At 36.6% G+C, this 20465-nt stretch overlaps 1 protein-coding gene across 5 annotated transcripts in view; it reads right to left on the bottom strand.

Moving 5' to 3' along the window:
• HS3ST5 (heparan sulfate-glucosamine 3-sulfotransferase 5) overlaps nucleotides 1–20465 on the bottom strand; it is a 192048-nt gene that overhangs the window by 52758 nt on the left and 118825 nt on the right. Inside the window, exon 1 of one of the 5 annotated variants that reach the window (XM_066179373.1) lies at nucleotides 10039–10110. The exons of the other annotated variants lie outside the window; for them this stretch is intronic. The gene's annotated coding sequence lies outside the window, so the exon portion shown is untranslated. Of the gene's footprint in view, nucleotides 1–10038; nucleotides 10111–20465 lie in introns of those variants that run through there. 5 annotated transcript variants of the gene reach the window in all.

The following is a 20465-nucleotide window of genomic DNA, read 5'->3' as shown; positions in this document are numbered from 1 at the left end:
CAAATTCCTGAGAGTAGCAAAGGGTACAAGTTAAAGTATCACTCTGTATTTGCCCTGTTTCCATGACTTCTTCCATAAGCACACTTTATATATTCTTGTCAGAAATGGGATGCTAGAGTAAATGCACTTTTGAGCTGATCCTGCACAGCTGTTCTGTGTGTAGAATATAACTCAGATTCACTTTAGCCAACAGAGTAATTTCGTTGATTTTAATGAGAGCTGAATTAGGCCATCTGAGAGTATGAGCCTCCCAATACCATGTTTTGCTAAAGATGTGAAAACTAAACTCACAGATTAGATTGGTAAATGCTAATTCAAAGGAAATGACAGTTGCCCAAACCACAGTGTGTGGAATTCAGCTGCCAAGAGAGACCACTCTAGGGATTTATTTTAAAACTGCATGCAAAATCTCCAAGTTTATGATTGATTTATCCTTGAATTTATGTGACTGGTCAGCTGACTGCTTTTGCTCTCTTGAGTGGTAGATGGTCATCTGAGCTTGTAAAATGCATGGTCAATTCAAGGTCAGCCCATAGTTTTATGAAATTAGGATGATAGTAGATATGGCCAAGCTACCTCCTTTTTCCCAAATTATTTGCTTTCCTGAGACACTCATTAGTAAGTGCACAATTAGATCAATACTATTTGATTTTCTTTACTTTTAGAGAAAGGACTTATTTAGAAAACAAGTCATGTATCTGCAGACAGAATATGTCCTTAAAAAAGAAAGAAAATAAAACCAGACCAGAATAATTATTTTAAGAGTGCAACCCACAAAGTTATTGCTTCAGTCATACTACCATGAACAAGTTTGTTGCTTAAGACAAATTAAATACCAGTGATATACTAGCATGGATAAAGATATAATTGTCTGAAAAAAAAATCTTATTTGAAAGAACAATATTTTCAATTTCCAGGAAATGTTGCTTTTCACATGTAAGCATGTTCTCAAGACATCTCTCATTCAAGGGCTATAACACTGGACTTCTGCATGAGATTCACTGTTTGTTACTTGGGGAGCATGAAAAAATTCCTTCCACTGCAGTGCCCTAAAATGTGAAGAGCAATGCAGGTACCTAGCATAGGCATTTAGTACCAGTTCAGATGCTCTGTGGTAATTCACGGTACATGCATGAGGCCAACAGCTTTGACACAGGGATGATGGAGGAGTCCCACCTTACAGAGCTGCAGTACTCTGGGACACCACAAAATATGCTAAGGACATATATTTAGGTATTTGATTACTCCCCTAGGTTTCAAGCGTAAGTAAGCTGTAAGGGCTCTCTCAATGGAGAGTAACAGATATGTTCCAAAGGTAGTTCATCTGTGCCTGTGGCATCATTTTCACATAGGTCACACTGCCACTTGTGGAAGGTTGCCCTTCTCTATAGAGAGAAGATTTTAATGAGTAAGTGGCAAATTCAGACTTGACTCCCAGTTCTTCTCCAGCCAGTTCCAAGAAAGGTCAGTCCTGCAGGGGCACCATTACACTATTACAAAGCAAATACTAGTGATGTAACGGGGATTTGTTCCCTGAGCTCACAGCAAGGTCTAAGGACTTTATGTGAAATATTTCTCTTTTTTGATGTGGGAATGGAGTAAGGGGACTGAAGTGACTTAACCCAGCCCACTTGATAGGCTATCAGCAGAGCTAGCAATGCAGTCTGCTTGAGAACAGCTAAATAGGGTATATAAAAGCTACTTTATCCTAATAGTGAATGGTTAGTAACCTGGCTCAAAGCAGAGATGAAGCTAATTAGATTTGTTTCATGGTTAGTCAAATATTAACTATAACAGATATAGGTGAATGAATTAACATTAAGATTCATGAAGATGTTTATTGCAGACAAATTGAATGGGAAACAAGAGCAGTGGGTTTTACCTTTATTGTCTGGACTTACTGGGGAGGTGTCAATACAAGTCACCTCAACCACATATCATCAGGAAGAGAGAAAATTCACTACTGTCAGAAGGGATTTTATTAACTTTACTTTGGTTTTCCAACACTCAGTAGAATATCTTTATAAGGAGGTATAGCAGGATTTCTGAACTCAGGGAACACCTTGATGGCCCAAGTACAAAGGAAACTATTTTTTTTTAGTTACATCCTATTAAAATAAGTGAGATAAGTATAAATTGGAAGAGTATTTCTACATTTCTCTGAATAAGAAAAATACATTCTTCAGTTTTACATTTATTAATGGTCTTTGTTTTGAAATTTTTTTTTGGATTTTAGTACATAGTAAGAGATATTTTCAAAAAATCTTTTTATTTTTCAGAAGAAAAGAAACAGAAGGATGTGTTGGAAAATGTAATTTTTTAAACAGTGGATGCACATATAAACCCATACTATGTCTGTAACAGAAAAAAAATTATTTACTATGCATAGAAGTTTCAATATGAATATGCATGGAGGTGATATGTACAAGAGAAAAGTGTTAATACTTCCATCTGAAGTTCCAAGAGGTGTCAATATGATATCTAAATGCAGTATGTGCCATATTTTTACCAATGTGGGCTTCGCTAAATGTATTCTTTGAATGGATTCATACATTGCTCAAAAAGGACAGCAAAATCTCATTTCTCATATGTCTATGTATGGTTTTATTTACCTGTACTCAAATGGGCAATCTTGTATCTTATGTATCATCAAAGAAAATTGTGCATCAAAACTAAAACTCATGAGAAGGAAAACGTGGTTATTATTTTTCTATCCCCTTTTCCAGAAAAAAAACCAACCCAAAAAACAAGAACAAAAAAACAAACCAAAACAAAACAACCAAAAAAACCAAAAAAAACCCAACCAAACAAACAAAACCACACAAAAAAGAGAAATCCTGTCTATAAACTTAATAATTTTGAATAAAATAGCCAGTCAATACAAAACACTTTAGATAAAAAATTTTGAAAAATTTCTGCAGAAACCAAACTATGTCCTATATTCTGCAAACTTAATTAAAACTAAAACCAACAACAGTTTCACCAGTTCTAAAAGCTAAGTTGAACTATGAACTGACACATTCCTTTCTAACTTAAAACATGAAGGCTAGAATCACTCCCGAGCTCCCAATAGGCTGGGAAAATCTCAACAGCAAAAGTGTTGGCTGTCCTTTACTTCTTGAGTTTTCCAGCTGTTGAGCTTTTCTGGATCCATCTGTCCTTCTTGGCAAATGTTTGGCACTTAGATGCCTCCCTCGGTGATAGATCACACATGGTTTCTTATGCATCTGGAACATCCTTGAGATGGTGATGCAGTTTCTCTATATTTTAAAAATAATTTTATGTTTATACATTCATATTTGTACAAACACAGAGTTCTTAAACTCAGTTTTTCTGCAAGCCCAGAAGCCCATATGACTGCACACCAATAATGGGATTTGCCAGTTCTGAAGACAGAGTGGAGTTCCTGTGCTGTTCTGATGCATCAATATGTAAATACTCAATTGACAGCTGGATTAGTGCACAGCATGCATTTTTTCTTTCTGAGTTGTTTTTTTTTTTTTTTAATTCAAGGGTAAATGTCAAAACAATGCTGTAAAACCAATTAAGGAGAAAGAAAACAAGATTAGAGGTGCTACTTGAATTATTTATTGTTGTTCACTGTTGCCAAGTCTTTAAATAAGTACTTAATAGACCTTACTGTAACTTTCTGAGCAATACAGTAATTTATTTAATGCACAGTTCAGCAGTTTCTTAACACTCAACTGAAATAGTCCATATAGCATGTTGCGAGCCTTTGTGAAACCTCCTAAACTTGGACTGTACACCATTTATGAGAGTCTTCATGCAAAGCTACATTTATTAATCTCATTCAATAACCTGATATATTAAACAGGTATTGATCTCTGTGGAGGGAAATACCAAGATTTATTGACCAGAAAGATTAATTCTGACCAATTTAGAGCCAACTTCAATATTTATTGTGATGGGAGATAAATCTTGTTATTCAGTAAAATAGGAAGCCGCTATGTATATGCGGTTATTTATTATTGGTGTTTTAACCAGAGATACCTGAAAATCACTCCTCCATGGATTTGAATTTCAGGTATATGACCTTTTCATTGATATTAATATAAAGTGAGAAAAAATATTGATAGGACTGGGGAAAAATATCTTTCCTAACCCTTACCCACCAACATTTCTAGGGTATAGAGTCAGAAAGTATTTACTTTTAGGAATGAACAGACTAGTCAACATAGCTACAGATTTACTGATTTGTGGTCTGCTAAAACCAGGAATCTTGAATTGCAGACACAGCTCAGCACTGTTCAGCAGCCTCCTGAGAGTCTTCACAAAGGCTGCACGTGAATCTTGTGGGTGTGAAGAGGGAAGCACACCTGTGAGTTCCTGGACGAAGCTGGGGCACACATCTCCTTATGGAACACATGGGATCCACAATTTCACACAAACAGTGCCGCCAATTTGTCCCAGCTACAACAGGAGCTGTGCCTGCTCTCCTGCATTAGAGCTTGTTTCTTATCCATGAAACCATTCCATTTGTAAACTATGGCTTATATAGGACCCGTGGCTAAGATGTGATGCAGGAATCCAAACATTACATATTATAGACTTAAATCATTTCTCCACATCACACAGAAGATAAATCAGGGCTCTACCCTCCACACTGCTGTAGAAATCAGCCTATGGAAAGGGAGAATGCAATATCTGTGATGACCTCAGATTGTATGCTAGGTTTCTCTAGTCACAGCCAACACAAGGTCGTGAAGGGGAGGAAGTTCTGGGTTTCAGGGAAGATTATTTCTGATGCCATTATCTGACTATTTGAGCTGTAGGTGTCTTACTCTCTAAACATTTGGGCTGAGATCCAAATCTTTATCTGCACATGTGCCTGCTTGAAAAATAGTGTCAGACACTCATTAGCAGTAACCTACTACTTTTGAAATTGACACCATTTACCTAAAGGAAATTATCTTTTTGAAATAGTACTTTGTGCTGAACAATTCTGAGATAATTGTTCCAATTAAAAAATACATGGGGCATTGCTGTGCACCTCAGGATGGAAACTTTATTGTGCTGTGAAAGAAGTCAATAGGAGTTCAAAGTATTCAGCCACCTGCAGAACTGATGATAGAGAGCCAAAAAATTTGTTATTCATGCTGGAAAAGGAAACTGTTCTACAAGCAGATACAGTGTTGAAAAGAATGAGGGTTTTAGCTTTGTTTCTTCTCTTCCCCACCTCATCTCCTCCTCTCCCAGCTTGAAAAAAAAAAAAAAAAAAGTGAAAAGAAACCATGAATTTCTTATGTCTTTGAGTATTGCTGAGCTCTACATAAATAGGAATATGCTCGCTGTAGGGAAACAGTGAGATTCAACTATTCCCATTAAAATGCTAATTACAGTCCTTTTATAGATCCGTTGGAGAGGATTTGGGGAACAAAAATAGCACCCAGAGATTATCATTGAAAGAAAAAAAAATCAAAGAAGAAAACATGACATAAAAAAAAACTTGCTTCTAAATTTAGAAGCCCACTAAAGTGAGCCTAACCATTTATTCTCCCTGGAGCTGCTCCATATATTAAACTGGTACTGTGAAATCATGAATTCTTACACTTAAAAGCACAGCACACAATTTGGATTTTTGTAGTTTCACAGATTTTGTGTCCTGTCCAAGTTGTCACTGACAACTGGAGAGAAAGTTCTCCAGTGCTTACTACATGGAAATAAATATTGGGGGGAAATAGTGTTAAGCAATACAATCATAAAATTACCTGTTATTAAAAACAGAGCAAGTTTTTTGAGAGGGAATATTTTACTCAGCTGTAAAATAATATGTTTGCCATTCACTCTCATGTTTCAACATTATGATTCAATCTTCTAAAAAGCTGACATTGAAAATAACGGTGTAATAAACCAATTTATCATAATGTGTAAAAGAAACTACTGGAATAAATTAGAATAACCTTTCAAAAACTAGCAGCTTTTAAAAGTATTAATTTCTACTCCAGATAATTGGAAAAGACACCTGGGTGGCCAAGCAATATTTTTTATGGGATTGCCCTGTCAGGGACTCAGATTGTCTTCAGAGTCAGGAGCGATCGTTTAGCACTAAGTGACAGTGAATCTTGCAAATGGGTCTTCCTGGATGCTGTTTGCCATAAATTACCAAACTGAACTCCCCTTCAAGGTCAACCATAAAAGAAGGCAGATATCAAAAGGCCTTCACAGAATCCCAAAGTAGTCTTCAGGCCTCATGTAAGCAGGTGCTGGTTATGTTGGATCCTATAAAACTGACTTAATAGACACACAACATAAATTATTATCAAACTTTGAAGATATTCTTGGGAACTAAATAGCAGAAGAACATAACTGGAAGTTGTAGTTCTTAGGAGTAAGGACTAGCATAAGTTCCTCCCCATTAGAGAGCAGTATGTGCAATGAAACTAAATTAATAACATGAGAATTGAAGATATCAATATGTTTCAAAGCACACATGCAAAACAGCTTCTTAAAGGAAAGTACGACATCCTAAGTCTATCAACTTCTTTTACCTTTTGCCTTTCACAAAATCTCTTGTAATTTTTTTTTCTCAAGACCATCTGTGTTTACATAAGCATTGTTAGTTTCAGTGTTTTTGCTTTGAAGTCATAGTTTTGGATTAATTAAAGTTTAGTCAGTAAGGTTTATAAAAGCAGCTACTAGTGGCATGAAACTGTGCTACAAAAGTGATTTTAGTGCTTTTTTTTTCTCTGAGAGAGAAGGCATGATTATAAACAATCTGATGTCTTGAAATGACATGAAGTTCTTTATCGTCTTTATTGTCACCCCTTTGGATGACAATATGGAAGCTGTGCTCCAACAGTAACAAACATTAATTCACATTAAAAAAAAGTGTAGGCAAGATTTATGACTTGGCCTCTTTTGCAGTATCTGCATATATGCAGAGTTCCCTGTCACTTCTCACTGGAAAGACTGGACTGATGGTGTGTTATGGAGCACTGTCTTCAATGCTGCTTACTTGAACTTCTATTGCCATAAAGGCAGAGAAGTCAAGCTCAATACCCTGTGTTTTTTGAAAGGCAGGGGAAGCAGGAGGGTGTGAAGAGGCTCATGAGTGGCACAGTGCAGACAGCAACTGCTGCAGGGACACCAGCAAGCCCATGGATGCCATGGTGCCAGAGGATCATAGAATTGTAAAACGGTCGAGGTAGGAAAACACCTCTAGGATTGTTGAGTCCAACCATTAACCCAGCACTGCCACGTTTACCACTAAAGCATATGTCCAAGTGCCACATCCACACAACTTTTGAACATTTCCAGGGATGGCTATTCCACCACTTCCCTAGAAAGTCTGTTCCAATGACTGACCACCCTTCTGGTGAAGTAATGGCTCCTAACATCCAAACTAAATCTTCCCTGGTGCAACTTGAGGTAATTTCCTCTGTCTTGTTCCTAGTTACCTGGGAGAAGAGGCTGACCCCACCTCTCTACAACTTCTTTTCAGGAAGGTAGGTCTCCCCTTCGACTCCTCCAGGCTGAACAATCTTCATTCCCTCAGCTGCTCCTCATAAGACCAGTGCTCCTGACCCTTCACCAGCTTAATTTCCCTTCTCCAAGCATGCTTCAACACATGAAGGATGCTTCAACCCTTGATGCATTTTGGTTCATGTCGTGCACAGGGATGTCACAATCCCATTATACTCTTCACACTGTCCCTTTTCTACTTCACTGAAATGTATCCTCATCTATCATGCTTTTAAACAATTCTGTATTGATGTGCCACAGCCCACTGGAAGTCTTTCAGGAGTTGCTGCAGTGCACAGAGCAAAGCTTCAGCTCATGAAAACCACTGACATGTTTTTCAGAAGCCTCTCAAAATGAGAAATTTCTCTTTGCATACGTTATACTCTTTAACCTTAAAGCAGCAACAGACCTTATGTTAAAAAAATAATTAGAAATAAAGGTTTGAGGATTTATGGAGTGAACTCCAGCTTAACTATGCTACTTCAGGCAAATATTCCCAACAGCATTCCTGTCATAACTGTGTCATATTGTGTAGTACGAACACAGCACTTCTTTAAATTAAACTTTTGATAGTTTTACAATAGTTTTGTAAGAACCCATGAAAGGATAGAAACTTTACTGGACAAAGAAAAGTCTTTTGAACTCCTGTGGTTACCCATATGAATTAGATGACTTAGAAAGTTTCATACTGTGTACGTACCTTTCTTTGCTCTGCAGTGCTGCTTTCCTCCTTCCCTCCCTGTACAGTGCGCCAGTCCTCCTTGTGCTATGATAATACTTTTGTGTCTGCTATGACCTCTGGAACTGAATAGCTGTTTCATATAATTGCAAAGCTACCTACTCTTTCCCACTAGCTTCACCTCAATGCTGAGAAATGAAACAAAGAGAGATTCTCCTCACAGCCTCTCTTCAGTGAGCTCAGATGTCTGAGCCACAGCCAAAACTAGGTCAAACAGCCCGTTTCCACATCACATACTGACCTCTTAACAATTTTGCTCTGTGATATTCCTAATGGGTCTTAGCACAGACATTTACAAGAAATGAGAGGAATAAAATCCTCTCCAACACTTCCCCTAATTTTAAAATAAATTGGTGACATAGTTTGAAGTTCAGTCTAAAGATGTGCTAATTATACAGGAAAAAATCTAATTAACCAAATCAGGAAACCCATAGCAACTATTGTCACATTCTTGTATGACAGAAGCATCAATCTGGCAGTCACTGACTGGAGCTTATGCTCAATAACTGCCTGAACTCCGATCCTTTTTCATCAAGACCTGCAAAGTTAAAATGAGATACCAGCTATGACAACAGTTCAGCTTCACAGGCCATATTGCATGAAGCAGCATTTCCTTCTCTCCTCTTTTTTTTTTAAGTTTTATTTTATTTTTTTATTAAATCTAATAAATAAATAAATATATAAGAAACCTTCCAAACAACATACACTTAGCATACTTGTAGGTTGAAAGTGTTGAAATGTTATGAAAATTCACATTCCCTGAGAGTGAAAGGGGATGAATTTGTAATAGAACGGAATATATATATTTTTTCTTTCTACAGCATTTAATATATTACCCTGTAAAACATGGAATTCCTGGTAGAAGATAATGGGACATTAAAAGACAGTGAGAAAATGCCAGGAAAACAAAATCCAATGTATCTAGGAGAGATGAAATTGCATCACTGATAAAAAGGATCACTTCTGCTGTAATTTATCTCTCTCAGCAGTCATTACTCTGACTACAGGAAGAAGTTAAAATATTATGGACATTTTGAAGGCTCTTCCTTCTCCAAAAGTATTACTAAAAATAGGAGGAAAAATGCTAGTCTCAGAGGGAGGGAAAGACACACAACTTGTAAACTATAATAATTTAAATAAGTTTGGTACATATGTCTTCCCAAATTTAAAATTTTCAAATTTAAAAGGTTCATCCAAACAATCCCTGGCATAGTTAGCATTGCCAATTAAAGACTAGAGGAGTCTTTTAGGGAGTGGGAGATTTTTTTAACCAGCTGATAGAGCTAGAAGGAGTTTTCAGGCTTAAAAGAAATTCAATACACTTAATGGCATGCAAAGAAGATACGGGACAACACAGTGTTTGGGAGAACCCAAACTTTCTGCAAGGCTGATGTATGCATATCTGATACCCATAAATTATTGAGTGAATGTGCAAAATACACATAGAGACTATCAATGAAGCAATAAATTCTTAGCATTGTTTGACACAAGAACTAACAAAAACCTAAGCCTGGAACACTCTAGCATTCCCAGTGGAAAGGCAAGATCTGAAATAAAGGCCAGTCTGCGGCAAGGAGCACACAAGAGGTTAGGTAGGCTATGGCATGCAAATGAAGATTGGGCAAAATTTTGAAATAAAATCAATGAAAATGAGACTGGCTAGACAAGATTTTTCAGGACTGATACTATGGTAAGGGAAATACTTGCTGCAAAAGGAGATGAAATGTATTAAGCTTTGACTGAATGGCCACATCCTTCCACAGAAAATGACATGTATAACATACATTGCACTTGGTGTTACTCTTCAAAATACTCACCCACACTTTCTGTGAAGAAGCTGAAGTGATATACCCTGGTTACTCATCTATGAGACTTCACTTAAGGAAAATAAGGATTATAAATCCATTTCTGAGTGTGTCTAGATCATGGAACTCATTAAACAGGTAATGTCAGAGATGGATTTGTGTGTTCTATTTCTATTAAGACACAGTAAGGAAAACAGCACAATAAAAGAACACAGATATACATTCCTTAGATTAGGGCAGTTTTTTGGATAATGTTTTATAGAAGACACTATCACAGACTTGGTAGAAGACACTATCACTGCCACAGACTATGACTACAGATTCATTAGCACTTGCTGCACTTTAAATTCCTAATGCATTACTCAACTAGAATTTTTTAACTGAGGAGATACTGACTTACATATGGCTAGCAGGAAGTAAGGTTGTTCTGTCTGCCACGGTAATGGGGTCTGAGTTATTTGTAAGGAACAAATACATAAGACGTCATTTTATAGGTGAAAGATATAGTACCATGATCACTAGAATTATAAATCATTATTGCCATCCTTGCCTTCACAGTTTTGGCTTGGTCTGTATTTAAAAAAAAAAAAATCAAAATGAGTATATAGGTTGTCTTTGTTGATCACAGAATCCACTTTGTCATTTTGTCAAGCCTACACTTTTATGTAACAAAGGACAGCATCAGTTTTTTTGGGTTTTATATTATAGATTAACAACCCCCTTTGGATTGTATTGGATTATCAGCTATTCTCTAGAACCTGGGTTCTGAGAAGCATGAAACCCTCTTACAGTAATTTTTAAGAGAAATTATGACTTTGCTGCCAAATCCCTGGTGCACAGAGTAGGTACCACTCAGTATCCGAGACACTGCTTTCAGGAGGTACTTCTCACTGTACTCTAGGGCAGTAATTCCTCTTATTTACAACCCAATGAGTAAATAAAATGTTTGCTTTAAGACAGTGACTTCTGTAGAAGAGTAGAAAGAAAAAAAACCAAACCATTAAATCCTTCCTTAATTAGATAAAAGAAATCTGTTCCTGGATGTATGGGCTTGAGCCCAACATACCAAAGGAGAACAAGATCAAATCATTTATTAATTGTAATCTACTCCCTGATTTCAGGGCAGGTTCTTGCGAGTCATTAGCAAACCTGCAAGATATCATTTGAGTCATCATCTAGAGAAAAGTTTATGTACAAGGAAGTCCATTCACCCACCTGCAGTGATTACAATGATATTATTCTTCAAGGTAACAAGGGCATTATTCAACATAGGCAGGATTTCTCAGTCCTTAACGAAGACTTAACTGTTAATCCCTTGTATAAGAGCTGTTAGGTTTCTCCTGTAATGCTCACTGTTGTATCACATATCAGAATAGTTTTTTTCACAGGGGAATCTCCCAGGAGATCATTTTTGTAGTACTTTATGCAATACATTAAATTCATTCAGCATTCACTTGTGATCTTTTATTTTCCAATAGGAAGACATAATTATGAATCTCAACATAACATAGGAACATATGCAGCAGGTGTCTTTCAAAGGAACTAAAAGCTCATTAAAAAACTGGGAGCAAAGACCAGCTGCAGTAATGTTTGTTTTCTTCTAACCCGTACAGGGGGAGAGGGGAGAAGGTGAGAGACAACTAGTTGACTAGCAAGTGGCAGTAGAAGGTATTGCTGTGGGTCTTACTAGGAATACACAGAGTTGGATTCTTCCAGCAATACCTATAACCTGAGATTTTAAGGTCTTCGGTATTTAAGTTGTCCTTTTAAAGGTGTCATCACATATATGTTCTGTTTTACTGTGTTTTATGAGGCATCTTCTCTTCTTTTTGCCCTGGTATGTTTTGAGAAGAAATTTGAGAAAGTGTCCTGTAGAGAAAGGTGTCCTGTTTGTGTCATTTCTCAGTGCCTTGGCATTTTCATTTTGGTTAGAATTATCCTTCCCTGTACTGATGAAATAGAGGGTAATGCATCACAGGGAGGCAAGAGCTGTGGGGTTTTAAAAGAAATATGTATGTCTGCATACAGGAAAGTCAGTGACAGCAGAAATACAAAGCCAGTTCCGGATCTTCCCCATATTGCCAATGAACAGGCAACAAGGACCAGCCACCTTTTCTCATCCTGCTGTTAGACTGATCCAGCATATTCCCACACATGAAGTGGAAGAGACAGCACAGCCCCTTATCTCAAAAGGGGCCCACATTGCTGTGCATAACATCTTTTAATGTCCATAAGTATCTCAGAGACTGTGATGCATGGCTTCTTTTAAATCATCATTTTCTAGGACGTGAAGACAGGCTGGGTGTTGTTCTTCAACATTTCTCATAAAAAAGGAGCCAAATGACAGGTATGAAGGAAGTAGTTTTAGCCAAGGTGTGGACACATCAGCTCTGGAGTCACTCCCAGGGCACACTGAAACTCAACAGAAGAAGGCAAAAATTGATATTAAGGGCCACTGGGAGTGATAGCCAGAGTACTCTGTGAACCACTATGAGAAATCCCCACAGATCTTCCAGAGCATCACAAAGTTATGGAGGTGCATCTCAAAAGCACCAACCACTTCTACAATGGAAAACTCTTCAGACCTTCACAGTGAAAAACTTGTCACATCCTAATAAGGAAATATTTTTGTTTCTGTTCTGACTTTTGTTGAGAAAGATTGAGATTCCATTTGGGTTTGTAGAAAAAAAAATTCTGTTGAACTGTCCTTCCATTCAGTATTGACATTACTATTACAAGTATGTTACTAATACACGTGCAATCAATTTAAAGCAGCTGCAGGCCAGAGAACTTGTTTTAAACACTACCCTCAAAGTGTTGACAAGAAAATGTTCAGAACTTTCTTGGCCCCAAGGGAACAGCCTGGGTCAGTCAACAAGTTTTTGCTTTGTTGTAATGAGCATCTGGAAATCAAACTCCTGTTTTCTGCAGCTGGTGTGCTACAGATTTCTCTCTGGCACCTGTAACAGGCAGGGCACTAATCCGAGCAGTACCTGAGGTCGCTTGTGGAGCATTCAGGAAGGTGCTGAGAAAGCAGGAGACAAGTGCCTCCAAGCAGTAGTGGGATGCTTGGACAGACATTTGGTGCACCTTTTACCTGCACTTCATTGACCCAGGTTTCATCAAGAGCCTGCATAGTGTAGTTGTAGATGTAGAGCTGAAGTAGTCTGTGTGAATTGATTGGATCACTGCCTGACTACTCCCTAACACCACCCTGTGATAAACTGGGATGTGATTGACACCCAAAGGTAATTTTGCTTTGCAAAAGACTGACATAAAACAGCAAGGACATATTTAATGAAGATATAAAATTACACAATGCAAATAATGAGCAGAACACCAGGCTTCTTTCACTTTTCTGCAAAAACTGAGGGAAGGCATAACAAGCGTAAGCATTTTCAGGGGGTGAATTTGAATGGAATGGTGCAGATATTGGACTACCAGTGATAGTTAAGTTACAGGATCCTAAAAAAGGAAACTGGAAAGGGAACAATAGTTCCAACCATAAAAATAGAAAGAAAATTTTAGTGGATTTTTAAATAACACACAAATTTTCTTAAATAGTCCATAGTTTACACAGCTAAGGTCTTTCTTATTTTTCTGTAATGAAAGCCTGTAAATGTTTTGCATGAAAACCTGATTCAGCTACAAGGAAAAACAATCAGGATTTTTTTTTTTTTTTTTTTGGTGGGGTTTTTTTTTTTTTTTTTTTTTTTTGGGGGGGGGGTTTCTTTTTCCATTTTGGAAGGAGGACCTATCTACAGGACCACTGTCTTGCACAGTTTCTAACACCATTAGTACTTCTCATATTATATGTATAGATATATATAAAGATAAAGTAATTGACACTGTCATTGAGCTGAAACCATTAGATCAATATTAGCTTGAGAGGTGCCATATTTCTTGGAGTTTTAACATTTAAATGACATTGCTGAATGTAGAGTGTATCAAATACAGATGATTTGAGTATTAATTCCTCATTATTTTGGAAAGGATGATTAACTTCATTGAACCTTCACCTGAATTTCTTTGGCAGGGCATTAAAAATTGATCTCTATTTTCTTATTTTTCTTTAAAAGTCCAGCTACAGATAATGAGTATTCAAACCTTGATGCTTTTTACTTATTTATAGAGACAAAGATGCCTATTTTGTGATAATGTGAAATAATAAGGAATTTTATGCATTCTAATTTGAACTGCTGGTATCATTGCTGCTAATGAAGTCTCTTCAGTTCACAGAAGATGGTATGCTATTTCAACAAGACCAGCAAAATATGTAAATCAGCATGTGTGAAACAAAAAGGGAAAAATAAATCCTAGTGCTGTCATATTTCCTTTTGAAGTTCTGTAACAAATTAGAAAAAATTCCAAGGAAAGGGTTATCTTTTACTAGATTACACTTTTATGAAATTGTTTTAGCTTTTCTCTTTAGTGCAGGAAAGAAATCATTACAAATAGGATACAAGTGACCTACAGATGATAGATCTTCTCCTAGATACTTCTTTGTGTTTGGCTCATTGGCCATTATATGTAATAAATACATTAATTTTAAATATGTTTACTTATATTTAATTTTGAAATAATTACTACAACAATATTTAAGCCTTGATCTTTTTGCCACAATCATTTCACATTCATAATTTATGAAACAGCTTATAAAGCATATTAAAGCTTTGATGATCAAAAGGCCTAGATGTAATCTGGCCTCTTTGTTGTTTTTGGCTGGTGATTGTCTACAGTAATCTGTTTATATTTGATACTATCATGGTCCTCTAAGATACTAACACAGCAATATTAGACAATTACAATTTTGTAATGTGGGATGGAAATTTCCATTTGCTCCAGAAAATATTCATCAACTCTGCAATGACAAAAACCATAATCATTGTAATTAGGTTGTTCAATATACAACAAATTTTGATTCATCATTCTTAGCTGTGTTTTCTCCAGTTCCCCCTACTCTTACTCAAATACTTTTCTTTTTTGTTTGAAATTAGAAATTTATTTGAAGAAATTATTTCTCAAATGCCACAGTCAGAAGGTCGTGGTAATGGCGGTGGCAAAAGGAGTGAGGCAGAACAGAAATTTTATTTCCAGGGAAGCAGAGTGCCCAGAGGAGGCCAGGAGGCATGCCCTGGGGAGCAGGATCTCCTGCCTCTGCCATCATCACCTGCCCCTGGGCTAGCAGGCATATTTTCAAATGTGTAGAATTTAAAAAAATGAACAAAATGAACAAAATAATCCACCACAAACCTAACAGGAAAACAACATCCCTTGGATTAAATGGCCCAACAACATCAGCATGAGTTTTAATTCTCTATTTCTTGTTTAGCACATTGAAATAGAGTTAACAGTAGCAAGTGTTCATATTAGATAAGGGGAATTGCTGCTCATATAATTATGCTGTTTCTGTAACTGAGTCTGGCAGTGAGAGGGAGCAAGACATCACATCACACTGTCAGGACAGTTGGTGCCTTTGACTACAATCCACTTTCCAGTGATCAGAGATGCAGTTTTTATAACTACTTCTGTGCAAACTCAAACATCAATGAAACAAACATCTTTCAGAAGATAAGTTTCTTTTAAACCTTCTTTGCAATGCTGATGTTTTTAATGTGCTTTTAAAAAACTGCAACAAAGACAAGAGTGCAGATCAAAAAGTGTGTACAAATAGAATCCTTAATCTGTATCTGTAATAGGAACTGAGCTTTCTGACATTGGAGATATATATATTTTTAATGACTCAGACAAATCCTTTCCTAAATATATTCATTAATTTGGGGTTCTTTTGCTTTTTCCTTACCTAGCATAACCTCTACTGAAATCTTGATGTTAAGAGTCATGTTCAAAAGCTGTTCACAGTAAGTCATCGGGGGCACTCAGGGAAGTTTCGCTGTTTCAAAACTCTCCTCCGCCCCCCCGATCCCCCCCCCCCCCCCCGCAAACCCCACTGCTGAGGACTCGTGCATGCCATCTGCTGGCACTTTCTAAACCTCTTATAAACTTATTCCTCTCCCTTGTTCCTCCCAGTGACACAAAGCAACCCAGAGATGCTGAGGTCAGGCACAAGTTGTTACCGGTGTCCCTAAAAGGCAGCATCTCCCCAGCGGGATGCCAAGACACTGAACTAACCACATTCACCAGACACTTACAAAAAGATTTCTTTTACTGAACGTTTTTTACTCTTTGAACCGTATTTTTTAAATAATGCTGAAATAACTACTTCTCGCTTAACTTTTACTTAGGAAAAGCATTTTAAGAAATACTAGTTAGCATTTATGAGATATATTTTATTTCCATGTGATTCATACCTCCCTCTGTGTGGGGTTTTGATATGAAAATGCTTAGGATTCATGCATGTGTCCCTGCTTATGGCAGGGCACTTGGAACTAGTTGGTATTTAAGGGTTTCTCCAACCTCCAACCCAAACCATTCTATGATTTTATGATTTATAAAATCTTTTGACAGTAAAAAAATGTTGAAAAAAGCATGTCCATAATGTAAAACTGCACGTAGTTCCTTTCAAGGCTACATTTTAGGTCTTTTCAATCACTTTATTAATATGGCAGTTGTTTGCAATTTTAACCATATGCACTTGCTGTTACATATTTTGTGAATGTTAAAAAGTACATGTCTGTGCATGAATATGGAAATGCATGCACTTATAAAAAGATAGATGTGGAGATTTGTGTGTCCATGTGTTTCTGTAAGGCGAGTAAACCAGCAATGACTGAAAAATTTTGAGCATCACTGGAATTTCCTTGTCTTTAAGGGGATGAACGTACATACATGCATTCACACACACCCATAAAATATCCCTTCATGTGTGTCCTGTAGAAGAGCAGGTAAACTGAACTGCTTTCTTCTGTTTCACCTTACCCAACCAGTACTCTTCAGGAAAAGGTTGAAACCCGCCAGAGGTCTTTGTTCAGTAATGATAGCAATCACTGATAGGGAAATTGTTAAGTGGCTTAAGTGGTAGTTTGAGAGAAGCATGGCATAGCAAATTTTCACTTGGATGAAGAAAATGTAACGTGATAAGATCAATAAAATAAATGGGGTCTTCCATCCTGTTTGCACAAAATGACTGCTGTGGCTCAGGGATGGAGATGAGGACTTGTGCTCTTGGCTCCTGCACATAAATGCGCCAATCTTATATGAACCATTTATTACATATTAATTTCTGGCTCATCAGCACACAAATGTTACCAAAACGGGGATGAAGAAAGGCCATGGCTAACTTGAGGTGAGTTAAAGCAGTAAAACCTCTGAATATCCTCACTGACTTTATTGATCCAGTCCTTCTTTGTGTCTCATTGAAGGAGAAAATGTGCTTATTTGCTTTTTTGCAAGGTGTTGATGATGTAGGTAATTCCAAGAAAGGAGAAAATAAAAAGGCAAACATATAAGAGTAATTTTGTGTAAAGAAAACCTTGCAACATTCTGACCAGTGAAAGGATGCCTGAATCACATTTCCTGAAACACAAGACATGGCCTCCCTGAGTCAGCCAGTCAATCTACCTCTAAGGATGTTAAGTCTACGGAAATTCAAAGCTGAAACGACAAGCATTCCAGTCTAGAAAATGTAATAGTGGTAAAAAAAGAGTAAAAAAACCCCAAAACAACAACAAAAAATTTCTTTAAATGCTAGTGTATGAGAAATAAATGATAAATCCTATAACACACACTGAAAAGAAACAGGGAAAGCATAAATCTTCTAACCTCTGTCCCTCACTCTTCCTCCCACACTATTGCAACAATGAAAGCTTTACTTTTTGGATTTTCTTGTTTTATTTAGGCTATCTCTGAAATAGAAAACCAGCAGACATTGAACTTATATTAGTTTCTGAGAATGACTGTGTTATATGTTTTTAGGAATTGGTTGGATAATCTTATGAAACATTAAAGTTAGGCCTCTTATTAAGATCATATTTAGAAAAATGTCACAGTGACACATTTTTGGGAATCCTAATTATGAGAAAAGATACTGATAAAAGACATTGTTTTTCACAGAGGGTTAGAAGAGGTAACATAAAATAATTTTTCTGTTACTTATATAAATCATTTGGTACAATTATAATGGTGTTCAAGGATTTATATTGGAATGTTAGAATAATAACATTTTAAATAATTGCTTTTGTTCCTTTAATTTTCTATTTTCATTGTTCTTTCATCTTCTGCTTAAATCCAAATGGCTGCATTTGAAAACTTTTAAAAACACTTCACCAGAAAAGCTCACAGAGATATATTATCTCACTTTCATTTCTGTCCTGAGGCTATCATGTTTGACAGTGACAGAAAATAGTTTCAAGGACAATATAATGACCGAGATGGAATAAATTAAAGGAAACTATAAACTACTTAGTTGCAGAAAAAATTTGCTCTTGTTCTAAAACTGAAATTTGGAATAAATATTTTAGACTTAAAAAAGAGCCTTTAAAAAGGAGCACGCTTTAAAAAAGCTGCAACTATTTAATTTATGATAGCAGTGTTTTGAAGGAACATTCCTAACATTATCCAACTACCACTTTCTCTCCAAACTATAAAATTTGGGTGAAAAGTTGATTACATATGTATGCTGAAAGTATTTAATCATCAGCAATGTCTTGCTAATCAGGCATAAATCTGAGGGATTAGTTAAAATATGGTGGTTGTATTCTCAGTGCTGACATACAGCAGATGACACACCCCCCCCCCCCCCCCCCCCCCCCCCCCCCCCCCCCCGTCACTGCTTTTACAGGGGCCAAAGCTATTTCCACATGCTGAGGGCAGCAGACTTTTGCCTTGATACCTGCAGGCCTTTTTCACACCCTTTTCCTCTGCCCTTCATAGCACACACTTGATACCACTTTTGCTTGAGCAAAACTGAAGGAAACACCAAGCATATGTGGTAGGTACAAAATCTCAGCCACAGCCCTGGATTAGGGATCTGTCTCATGGGATGGAGAGGTACATCCATGACCCTGGGACTGAGGAACCAAAGCTGAGAAAATGATTCAGAGTTAATGAGTTCCATACCAATAGCTAGTGTGTATCAATTAGGCCTGATCTTACTAACAAGTTTTAAAGATACTGCTTTTTTGCAGATCTAAAGGTAGATTCTAACTTTAATGTTTTTAAGAGTCTGCTGACTGTCTTGTGGCTACAACAAAGTAATAGTGTTTGGGGGTTCTTCCTGATTAGGGGAAATTTTTAAATTCCCTTAGGCCAAAATCCTTTGGTGTCTCTGCAGAAACATAAAAAATGGATAAAGAATTTTAAAAACTGAAATAAACAACAAGTGATTAAAGGCTTTCTGCACCTCAGAAGTGGTAGTATGAATGTGGACATCCATTTTTAAAAAAACATTGGTGTGGAAGTCCCCACGACTACTTTCTGAAATCCATTCAACATCCTTTATTGTTTCTAACATTCATAACTAGGCTGATTTAACCCAGGGTGTCAATTTTGCTTTAGTTCTTCTGAAAGTCTGTACCATAATTAATATTTTGCATAGTAACAGCAAACGTGGCTGTTTATTACTTTAAAAAGAAGTGTAAATATTTATGACCTAATATACCAAATTTGATTAATGATGGCAGATACCTAAGCTTACACACTTAAAGAAATCTGGTATTAAATGCTGATTTAATACTTTGTGTTTTCTTTCTATGCATATCAAATGGACCACTCAGTGTGAATTACTGACTGCTTTCCAGAGTGTAAACCCATATGTCTTTCAATTTTGATTAATAAACATTAAGGTAGCAGTATGCAATTCTGTTCAGAGTGGCTATGCTTGCAATGCCTAGATTAAATCATTTTGAAGATGTCATGAGATAAAAAAAACGACAACAAACTCTAGACAAAACAAACCCAGAACCGTGTTATAACATTTTAGAAATAGTTATTAATTTCTTTATGTGTTTATATTTATTGTGGTTTCAATAAAAACACCAAGTAGAAAAGGTAAATACTTGTCTTCATGGAGAGGTTTATTTTAGGGAATCATGCCATAATTTTTAACTACTGTATGATTACAGTGTCTCTGTAATAATTACATAAATGATTCCTGCTTTATATGACACTGTATTCCCACAATGCCTTGCCTTCTCCTCAAGTGCCATACCCTTTCTAGTTTTCTTAATACTGTCCCAGTCACAGTGTACTAAAAAGCTTTTAAATAACTTATGCAAACCCTTTTTTCTTTTGTCTATTTTTAAATAAATTAATCACCTATAGAATTGCATATTCTCTAGATACTATGAGATGAGGATTGCCCCCATTTTACATAAATTGCTTTTTTGTTACTATTACAAGTCTTATAGGCTCAGCTCCTTGATAACATGGCTCAAAATAAAACTGAGTTTGCTCAGGTTACACTAGAGACTAACACTTGCCCAAGGATATTTCTGGGCTTATTGCCTTTTTTCCCCAAGAAATCCTTCTCACTTAGCAAT

The sequence above is a fragment of the Chamaea fasciata genome, unplaced genomic scaffold (assembly GCF_029207755.1).
Source record: "Chamaea fasciata isolate MVZ Bird 193981 ecotype frontalis unplaced genomic scaffold, bChaFas1.0.hap1 SCAF_3, whole genome shotgun sequence".
Lineage (NCBI taxonomy): Eukaryota > Metazoa > Chordata > Aves > Passeriformes > Sylviidae > Chamaea > Chamaea fasciata.
The sequence above is the reverse complement of the archived record's forward strand: the minus strand, read 5'-3'. Positions and strand labels throughout refer to the sequence as shown.